This window comes from Pongo abelii, chromosome 11 (assembly GCF_028885655.2).
Source record: "Pongo abelii isolate AG06213 chromosome 11, NHGRI_mPonAbe1-v2.0_pri, whole genome shotgun sequence".
Classification (NCBI taxonomy): Eukaryota; Metazoa; Chordata; class Mammalia; order Primates; family Hominidae; genus Pongo; species Pongo abelii.
This window is the reverse complement of record NC_071996.2, coordinates 58,498,360-58,505,567: the sequence shown is the minus strand read 5'-3', so window position 1 is coordinate 58,505,567 and position 7,208 is coordinate 58,498,360.

The window sequence follows — 7,208 nt, the reverse complement described above, 5'->3', positions numbered from 1 at the left end:
CTGCTAACAATATGAGCTTTGCAAACATAGGCATTTGATTTATAGGAATAAAGCTTGATTAAAAGGCTGTGTCTTATAAATAATCACATGCACATTGGGCCAATATATAAGAAGAAGTTCATTGTTAATTTGGATAACTCTGACTTGGCTTCTTCAGGATAACACATCACATGGCATGTACTGAAATAGAGGGAATTAGTACTGGGAACTAGTTACAAGAGTTGGGAGAGCTGAAAAGCAAAAAAACAAGTTGGTGAGGAAGTGAAGACCTTTGTTACAGGAGAAAACACCACCATACATGGGACTGGAGAACCAAAGGAGGATGTGGTGTTACCGGAGCCCCAGAGTTAGGCCTGCTTGATCGCAAGTAGCAAATGGCAGAGGATCTCCAGGGAAGCTGGGCCCAGGGAGCGAAAACCTGTCCCTTGCAGGTGCTGCTGCTAGAAGAGGCTGCCTGAGGAAGAGAGAGAAGATGAGTTAAACCCTGGCCTCTCATTTCCTTCTGCCTTCCTATCTATTGTCATTGCCTCCTGATGGCTGGACTTATCTGTCAGCCAGCTGACACTGTGGCCTGGGAAATGTAGCTTGCTGTGGAAATGTAAGAAATATGTTTTTTTGGTCCAAAAAGCAAGTAACTGGCATGGCCAGAATTAAGAGATTTTCAGACATGGTGACAGTAATTGTCAATGTTTCAAAAATGATAGCCAAATTTTGTTAAAAGTGAATTAGCATTTATTGAGTGCTTACTACACGCCAGACACAGTTTGATGTTTTAATATTTGCATACATTATCCCATTTACTCTATACAACAAACCTATGATGCAAGTACTATTAAGCATATTGAATAGAAAAGGATACTAAAGTGCAGAATATCTAAGTAGTTTATACATTATTATATTTCTAGTGGCTAAGTAGAACCAGGATGTGAAACGTGTTTTGTCTGACTCTAAATCAAAGCCCACACAAACTCTCTCCACCACTACACATCGTAGTTCATTAAACTGTGTACCAGGTTTGGAAGAGAAGGGTAAAGCATGGTAATAGATAGAAGAGGTAAGCGCTTGCTCATGAAAAGTGATAGCCTGCATAGGGAACACAAAAATGGGTCAGACAGTTGAAAGACAAATTTGTGTAAGTGCAAGAAATGCCAGGTAGCAGACTGAGATGGAAACTTAGTACAAATGGGCAAGCATTCTTTAAAAATTAATAAACTGGGTCAGGTACGGTGGTGCATGCCTATAATCCCAGCACTTTCGGAGGCTGAGGGGGGCGGATCACTTGAGGTCAGGAGTTTGAAACCAGCCTGGCCAACATGGTGAAATCCCATCTCTACTAAAAATACAAAAAAAAAAAAAAAAAAAAAAAAAAGAAAAGAAAAATTAGCCAGGCAAGGTGGCGGACACCTGTAATCTCAGCTACTGGAGAGGCTGAGGCAGGAGAATTTCTTGAACCCAGGAGGCAGAGGTTGCAGTGAGCCAAGATTACACCACTGCATTCCAGCCTGGATGACAAAGCAAGACTCCATCTCAAATAATAATAATAATAATAATAATAGTAGTAGTAATAATAATAATAAACTCTATTTCCAGAGCAGTTTTAGGTTCATAGCAAAATTGAGTGGAAAATACAGAGTTCCCACATACTCCCTGTTGCCATACATGTACAACCTACCTCCTATCAGCATTCCTCAACAGGGTGGCATACACAATTAATTAACTTACATTGACACATCATTATTACCCAAAGTCTATAGTTTATATTAGGGTTTATTTTTGGTGTTGTTCATTCGGGGAGTTTGGCAAATGTATAATGACATGTATTCACCTTTGTAATATCATACAGAAGAGTTTTGCTGTCATAAAAATCCTCTGTGCTCAGCCTATTTATCTCTTTCTCCCTAATCTTTTTACTGTTACTAATCACAAATATTTTTATACTGTTTCCATAATTTTGTCTTTCCCAGAATGTGATATAGTTGGAACATATGAAATGTAGCCTTTTCAGGATTGGTTTCTTTCACTTAGTAACATGCATTTAAGTTTCCTCTATGTTTTTCATGGCTTGATAATTCATTTCTTTTTTAGTACTGAATAATATTCCGGTCTGGATAAATCACAGTTTATTTATCTACTCAACTACTGAAGGACATCTTGGTGGCTTCCAGGTTTTGGCAAGTACAATTAAAGTTTCTATAAACATTGCGGGTGGGTTTTCATGTAGGCATAAGTTTTCAGCTCCTTTGGGTAATAGCAAGGAATGAGATTGCTGGATTGTGCGGTAAGGATATGTTTAGATTTGTAGGAAACTGCCCAAACTGTCTTTGTTGAACATGGCTGTACCATTTTGCATATATACTAGTAAAGAATGGGAATTCATGCTCTCCGTATCCTAGCCAGCATTTAGTGCGGCCAGTGTTCTGAAGTTTCACCATTCTAGTAGTTGTGTAGTGGTATCTCATTGTTTTAATTTGCAAATCCCTAAGGACATATGATGTTGAACATCTTTTCATAAGTTTAATTGGCATCTGTATATCTTCTTTGGTGAGAAGTCTGTTAAGGTCTTTGGCCCATTTTATAATTGGGTTGTTCATTTTCTTATTGTTGAGTTTTAAGAGTTCTTTGTATGTTTTGAATAATATTCTGCTATTAGACATTTCTTTTGCAAATGTTTTTTCCTACTCTGGCTTGTTTTCTCATTCTGTTAACATTGTCTTTCACAGAGTAGAAGTTTTAATTTTAGTGAAATCTAGTTTATCAATTCTTTCTTGCATGGATCATGCCTTTGGTGTTGTATCTAAAAAGTGATTTGCCTATGTTTGCAATGTCAGGTCCATTAAAAATATAAAAAAATACACAAGGTAATTTAGGACTTTAAAAAATATTGTCTTCTATGGTTTTTGCATTTTATAATTAGGTCTATGAGTCTATGTTCACTTATAATTATTTTTTGTAAAGGATGCAAGGTCTGTGTCTAGAATCTTTTTTTCTTTTTTGCATGTGGATGTTGGTTTTTCCACACTATTGCTGAAAAACTGTCTTTGCTCCATTTTATTGCCTTTGTTCCTTTGTCAAAGATCAGTTGACTTTGTTTACATATAGGTCTGTTTCTGAGTTCTGTATTCTGTTCTGTTGATTGATTTCTCTATTCTTTCACCCATACCACACTGTCTTAATTACTCTATTTTTATAGTAAGTCAATATTTATTCTCTTTGAAGCAATTGTGAATGGGAGTTCACTCATGATTTGGCTCTCTGTTTGTCTGTTGTTGGTGTATAAGAATGCTTGTGATTTTTGCACATTGATTTTGTATCCTGAGACTTTACTGAAGTTGCTTATCAGCTTAAGGAGTTTATGGGCTAAGACGGTGGGGTTTTCTAAATATAGAATCATGTCATCTGCAAACAGAGATAATTTGACTTCTGATATGGTTTGGCTGTGTCCCCACCCAAACCTCAACTTGAAATGTATTTCCCAGAGTTCTCACGTGTTGTGGGAGGGACCCAGGGAGAGGTAATTGAATCATGGGGGCTGGTTGTTCTCGTGCTATTCTTGTGATAGTGAATAAGTCTCACAAGATCTGATGGGCTTATCAGGGGTTTCTGCTTTTCTTCTTCTTCATTTTTCTCTGCCATATAAGAAGTGACTTTCACCTCCCGCCATGATTCTGAGGCCTCCCCAGCCATGAGGAACAGTAAGTCCAATTAAACCTCTTTTCTTTATCAGGAATGTATTTATCAGAAGCAAGAAAACAAACTAATTACAACTTCCTCTCTTCCTATTTATTTCTTTCTCTTGCCTCATTGGCTTGCCCAGAACTTCCAATACTATGTTGATTAGGAGCGGTGAGAGGGGGCATCCTTGTCTTGTGCCAGTTTTCAAAGGGAATGCTTCCAGCTTTTGCCTATTCAGTATGATATTAGCTGTGGGTTTGTCATAAATAGCTTTTATTATTTTGAAATATTTTTCATCAATACCTAGTTTATTGAGAAGTTTTAACATGAAAAGATGTTGAATCATATTGAAGGCCTTTTCTGCATTTATGGAGATAATCATGTGGTTTTGTCACTAGTTCTGTATATGTGATGGATTACATTTATTGATTTGTGTATGTTGAAGCAGCCTTGCGTCCCTGGGATGAGGCTGACTTGATCGTGGTGGATAAGCTTTCTGATGTGCTGCTGGATTTGGTTTGCCAGTATTTTCTTGAGGAATTTTTCATTGATGTTCATCAGGGATATTGGCCTGAAGTTTTCTTTTTTTGTTGTGTCTCTGCCAGGTTTTAGTATCAGGATGATGCTGGCCTCATAAAATGAGTTAGGGAGGAGTGCATCCTTTCAATTGTTTGGAATAGTTTCAGAAGGAATGGTAGCAGCTCCTCTTTGTACCTCTGGTAGAATTCAGCTGTGAATCTGTCTGGTCCTGAGCTTTTCTTTGGTTGGTAGGCCCTTTTTCACTGCCTCAGTTTCAGAACTTGTCATTGGCCTATTCAGAGATTCAACTTTTTTCTGTTTTAGTCTTGAGAGAGTGTATGTATCTAGGAATTTATCAATTTCTCCTAGATTTTCTAGTTTATTTGTGTAGAGGTGTTTATAGCATTCTCTGATGGTAGTTTGTATTTCTTCAGGGTAAGTGGTGATATCCCCTTTATCATTTTTTATTGTGTCTATTTGATTCTTCTCTCTTTTCCTATTTATTAGCCTAGCTAGTAGTCTATTTTATTATTTTTTTTCAAAAAACCAAGCTCCTGGATTTATTGATTTTTTTTTGATTTTTTTGATTTATTTATTATTATTATTATTATTAGTAGTAGTAGTAGTAGTAGTATACTTTAGGCTCTATGGTACATGTGCGCAACGTGCAGTTAAGTTACATATGTATACATGTGCCATGCTGGTTCGCTGCACCCACCAACTCGTCATCTAGCATTAGGTATATCTCCCAATGCTATCCCTCCCCCCTCCCCCCACCCCACAACAGTCCCCGAAGTGTGATGTTCCCCTTCCTGTGTCCATGTGTTCTCATTGTTCAATTCCCACCTATGAGTGAGAATATGCGGTGTTTGGTTTTTTGTTCTTGCGATAGTTTACTGAGAATGATGATTTCCAATTTCATCCATGTCCCTACAAAGGACATGAACTCATCATTTTTTATGGCTGCATAGTATTCCATGGTGTATATATGCCACATTTTCTTAATCCAGTCTATCATTGTTGGACATTTGGGTTGGTTCCAAGTCTTTGCTATTGTGAATAATGCCGCAATAAACATACGTGTGCATGTGTCTTTATAACAGCATGATTTGTAGTCCTTTGGGTATATACCCAGTAATGGGATGGCTGGGTCAAATGGAATTTCTAGTTCTAGATCCCTGGAAACAACAAGTGCTGGAGAGATGTGGAGAAATAGGAACACTTTTACACTGTTGGTGGGACTGTAAACTAGTTCAACCCTTGTGGATTCATTGATTTTTGAAGGATTTTTTTTAATCTCTATCTTCAGTTCTGCTCTCATCTTAGTTATTTCTTGTCTTCTGCTAGCTTTTGGATTTGTTTGCTCTTGCTTCTCTAGTTTTTTTGATTGTGATGTGAGGGTGTTGATTTGAGATCTCTCTAGCTTTCTGGTGTGGGCACGTAGTGCTATAAATTTCCCTCTTAACACTGCTTTTGCTCTGTCCCAGAAATTCTGGTGCATTGTCTTTTTGTTCTAATTGGTTTTAAAGAATTTTTTGATTTCTGCCTTAATTTCATTGTTTACCCCGGAGTCATTGAGGAGCAGGTTGTTCAATTTCCATGTGGTTGTATGGTTTTCAGTGAGTTTCTTAATCCTGAGTTCTAATTTGATTGCACTGTGGTCTGACAGACTGTTTGTTATGATTTTAGTTCTTTTGTATTTGCGAAGGAGTGTTTTACTTCCAATTATGTGGTCAATTTTAAAGTGCCATGTGGCACCGAGAAGAATGTATATTCTGTTGTTTTGGGGTGGAGAGTTCTGTAGATATCTATTAGGTCCACTTGTTCCAGAGCTGAGTTCAAGTCCTAAATATACTTGTTGATTTTCAGTCTCATTGATCTGTCTAATATTGACAGTGCGGTGTTAAAGTCTCCCACTATTATTGTGTGGGAGTCTAAGTCTCATTTACATTTGAGGTTAATTATTTATGTTTGAATTAAATCCTGTCATCATGATGCTAGCTGGTTATTTTGCACAGTAGTTGATGCTGTTTCTTCATAGTGTCATTGGTCTTTGTATTTTTGAGTGTTTTGCAGTGTCTGGTACCAGTTTTTCATTTTCATATTTAGTGCTTTCTTCAGGAGCTCTTGCAAGGCAGGCATGGTGGTGACGAATTTCCTCCGCATTTTCTTGTCTGTAAAGGATTTTATTTCTCCTTTGCTTATGAAGCTTAGTTTGGCTGGATATGAAATTCTGGGTTGAAAATTCTTTTCTTTAAGAATGTTGAATGTTGGCCCCCACACTCTTCTGGCTTTAGTGTTTCTGCTGAGGGATCTGCTGTTAGTCTGATGAGCTTCCCTTTGTAGGTGACTCACCTTTCTCTCTGGCTGTACTTAACATTTTTTCCTTTATTTTGACCTTGGTGAATATGATGATGTGTCTTGGTTTGATCTTCTTGTGAAGGATCTTAGTGGTGTTCTCTGTATTTCCTGAATTTGAATATTGGGCTGTCTTGCTAGATTGGGGAAGTTCTTCTGGATAATATTCTGAAGTGTGTTTTCGAACTTCGTTCCATTCTCCCTGTCTCTTTCAGGTACTCCAATCAGTTGTAGGTGCAGTCTTTTTTACATAGTCCCATATTTATCGGAGGTTTTGTTCATTCCTTTTCATTCTGTTTTCTCTAATCTTCTCTGCCTGCCTTATGTCAGCAGGATAGTCTTCCATTTCCGATATCCTTTCTTCTGCTTGATCAATTTGACTATTGACAATTGTGTATGCTTCATGAAGTTCTTGTGCTGTGTTTTTCAGCTCCATCAGATCATTTATGTTCCTCTCTAAAGTGGTTATTCTAGTTCACAGCTCCTCTAACCTTTTATCTAGGTTCTTAGCTTCTTTGCATTGGTTTAGAACATGCTCCTTTACCTCAGCAACGTTTGTTATTACCCACCTTCTGAAGTCTACTTCCATCAATTCATCCATCTCATCCTCTGTCCTATTCTGCACCCTTGCTAGAGAAGTGTTGCTATCATTTGGAGGA